The sequence below is a fragment of the Bradysia coprophila genome, chromosome II, assembly GCF_014529535.1.
Source record: "Bradysia coprophila strain Holo2 chromosome II, BU_Bcop_v1, whole genome shotgun sequence".
NCBI classification, from domain to species: domain Eukaryota; kingdom Metazoa; phylum Arthropoda; class Insecta; order Diptera; family Sciaridae; genus Bradysia; species Bradysia coprophila.
Genome location: NC_050735.1, coordinates 2,235,791 through 2,239,539, shown reverse-complemented (window position 1 = coordinate 2,239,539; position 3,749 = coordinate 2,235,791). Strand labels below are relative to the sequence as shown.

The 3,749-nt window shown below is 34.5% G+C and overlaps 1 long non-coding RNA gene across 1 annotated transcript; it reads right to left on the bottom strand.

Moving 5' to 3' along the window:
- Positions 1 to 775: 775 nt before the first annotated feature.
- Positions 776 to 1,019, bottom strand: LOC119086048. The gene is made up of 2 exons (XR_005089390.1): positions 962 to 1,019; positions 776 to 889 (listed from the first exon to the last, which is right to left on the bottom strand). It is a non-coding gene; the product is annotated as an uncharacterized LOC119086048 (long non-coding RNA).
- Between the last annotated feature and the right edge of the window lie 2,730 nt (positions 1,020 to 3,749).

Here is a 3,749-nt window from a genome sequence, read left to right as displayed (position 1 = left end):
TGTGGTTAAACTGACTAACCGCTGACTATCCGCCCAAGATATTTGAGATGAGTTAAGAAGAGTCAATTTGCTTGTGGTTCTTATTTTTGAAATCCAAATACATACTTTCGACAATGTGGTCTGGCACACATACCCTGAATTGAACTCTATGTCCGAGAAGTTGGGATATAATCTATTATTTACTGCACAACATCCTTTAGCGTACATAAATCTTGGTTATTGTGTAATATAAAAGAGAAAATTCATATCAGCATGTTTTATGGGATTTCGGTTTAGTTAGCTCGAATCTGTTGTGTTGTATGTCTCATTCTTAAAAAAAATAGTCATGCCATACATTCTATGGCTGTCACTTCAGCACATTCTAATTTTACGGCTTCGATCAAAGGAAAAGTGTGGACACGAAATGAATATGCTTTTAAACTGAGACCAATCAGAAATAGTTTAGTGTTTGGTGTAGAAGAGACATTTTACCATTAGACAATATCATTCCGATTTTTTTTATTTATGCTTTCTGCCCGAGAAAGAAATTATTGGAACAAATTAAGAATAGACGAATACAAGGACAACACTATGCCTTACCAGGACAACAATAATAATAACGTAGTGACTATTCGCAGGCCCTGCCAATAGCCAAATTATTACTAAAGATGCTATTGGCAGGCGCCTGCCAATAGCATCTCCCTCCTTTTACCAAGACTATTTTCAGGTAAAATGGCCAATAGCATCTACGTAATAATAATTACTTACTAGTGGCTTTCATAACTTTATGAAATTATTGTAGTTTTTTATGAGCTTCTTCAATAATTTTGTATTTTAAAGTCGGATTAGCTCAGTTTATTCTTTTAATTTGCCAAATATTTCGACTTCAAATCGAAGTCATCATCAGTGGCTGTAACAAAATTCATCAAAAAAATATCAGCGCACTGGACACAATACAACTTTTGTTTAAATGTAAAATTACCTCAAAGTCAAAAATCAAATTCTAAAGTAAATTACATTATCGTCACAGTATTTCCAATTCTAAAATAAATTGAGAAATTCCTTTACATTAGAACTAAATAAAAATCAAATTCGGTAAATCGACAATCTTACATAACATCGGTGGTCAAAACGAAATCTTCTCTTATCAAAAAGAGACCGAAAACAGTCAAACGACTATAGTTAAACGACTAAATGACAATCTAAAATCATATAAAGTCCAAGCAATTAGAAAACATCAACACAGCAACAGAAAATTACAAAATCATCATTCAACAAAACGCATCACACACCGATAATGTTGTTATACGTTGCAGACAACATTATAGAGTCCGTTTGTTTGTTAAGACAATTCTTCGTTCTCTTTATGGCAATCATCTCCAGCACTTCTCTTTTCTTCTTGTTACTCTCTCGATGAACAATTTTTGCACGATTCCAAAGCGGAGTATGATTACATTCAATAGCATGTTCACACAACGCACTATGTCCTTTGTTCTTAATGCTGATATTATATTTGTGTTGATAAATACGTTCTTTCAAATACTGTTTAGTGGTCCCGGTATAGTTGAAACCACAAGTACATGGAATACGGTAAATCAATTCGGATTGCAACAGTTTCGGAGTGCTGTCTTTAAGCTTGCTAAACAAGGACATCTTCAAATTGTTGTTACTTTTGCCAACTAACAATAAGTCATCTTTGCAGACCGATTTCAGCTTTTCGAAAAGGCCTTTAACATAAGGTATAGCAACAATTGGTAATTTCTCTTTTCGATCCAATTTGTCAATAGTATGAGCAGCAAACTTATCTCGTACAGACTTGACTAACTCTTCTATTAGTTTAACCGGATACAAATTTTCTCTTAACGTCGTTTTTAGCAAATCGAAATTCTTGTCATGATGTTCAGGCTCGGATAATTCCAAAATTTTCTTAGCAAGTAATGTAACGGTGTTTCGTTTATAACTCATTGGAAGATGCGATTTGAAGTTTAAATATCGACCGGACCAAGTAGCTTTGTGAAACCAATTATGAAATTATGCAGAAGATATAAAACTGGCCGTTTTCCGCAACGCTGAAAACTTTTCGAAGATCCTTATGGATGCGCTCATAGAGTTATGCCCGAGATTTGGCAAGATGGCGCTATGAAAATGCTATGTCCTAAAGGAAACCAGCGGATGCTCCTAATAATTGAATTCTGTGTGGCCAGTCGCGTGTTGTTTTTTCTGCTTCAGGTCTGTTCCGTCGTACTGTAGAAGCGATTTTTGACAAGCCGACAACGACCGAGAGCATTCACATAGCCATAACCCGAAACCTTTTGCAAAATTTTTTTGTCAACAATGCATGCAATCGTGCTAGCAGCAGTGCTATGCTAAGGAACATATTTCTATTTATTTTCAGTTTCTGAACGAATACTGTTCTTAAAATAATATTGAGATCATGCTCCATACCATTGTGCGAATAGCCAAAGTATTATAAAGGAACTATTTGAACAATGTACGAATAGCATTTTCTTAAATGAAATCTGTTCCTTTCGAGGTTCCTTTGCTTACAAAAAGGACGAAAACACGAGAAAAAAACGAAACTAGCGTCTCTGCAACATGTAATAGTACATTATTATACCAGTGAAGTAATTTGATATCTCGTATCCAGTTTTACTTTACGAGCGAGGGAAAAGGTTTTCACTAGTGAGGGAACAGCCACATTACCTCACTAGTAAAGTAAAATAATTTCAATAATTAACCTTTTACGGACAGTAACTACAAACAAGTAACGTTGAGTTCTGATATAACAAAGTGAAGTAAGAGATTTCATATCAATACTGGAATCAAAAGAAGTAACAGATTCGATAGTAATTATGTTGATGTGTTTGCCGTCTGTGACGAGTTCAGAACGAAACGAAAAATCGTCTGCACTGAAAAATGTTTCCATAATGTACATTCGTTCGATCAACGAATCAGACAGCAAAATTACGAGCAACTAATCAAACCAAAGACCGTGTACACATAAAATGCAGCCAGTAATTACAAAATAAAAGCTCAGGATAACACGAATAGATTCAAAGTTTCAAATAGTTTCACTTCGTATCGAGCTACACAAATAATGCAATAGGGCGTCAACGCTGGTTGTCATTCCACCCACCTACTCAACAATTAATTGTTTACCATTTTCAATTTATTATTTTCTGGAACGAAACTGTTGCGGTTTCATGAAACTTTTATAATGTTTAACGTAACGTATATATAGTATTTTACCGGTGAATTTTATCTATTATGTCATTCACCGCAGTCGTGAAAGTTACTTTGTATAGATTCAACCCACTTCTTTAAATTATTGCAATCGAAAGTTGGAAATTTTATTACAGTTACTTATAGGTAATCCGGTTAAAAATTGACTTGCGGGGAAAAACGTGATAATTTGATATAAAGTGTGCATCGCGAAAGAGAATCGACAACGGAATTGCGACAATTTCAAATTACGCAACAATAATTCATTTTTGTCTAGCATTTTATTCAGCCATCAGGTAACTGCTACATACAAAACGAGAAAGCGCCCCATGCATAAATAAACTAAACAGCGAGAGCCATTCTTCATGAAACATAATTTAATTTAAAAAAAAATCAAACACGAAACAATTCATACAGCACAACGGCGCATAATTTCAAAAATAAACAGACATCCGAAGATTTATTTCTTAAAGACTGGAGTGCATGGCGTTGAGATTTTGTATATTTGTTTATTGAAACCATTTTCTGATTGTGTTGGCTCGAACGTT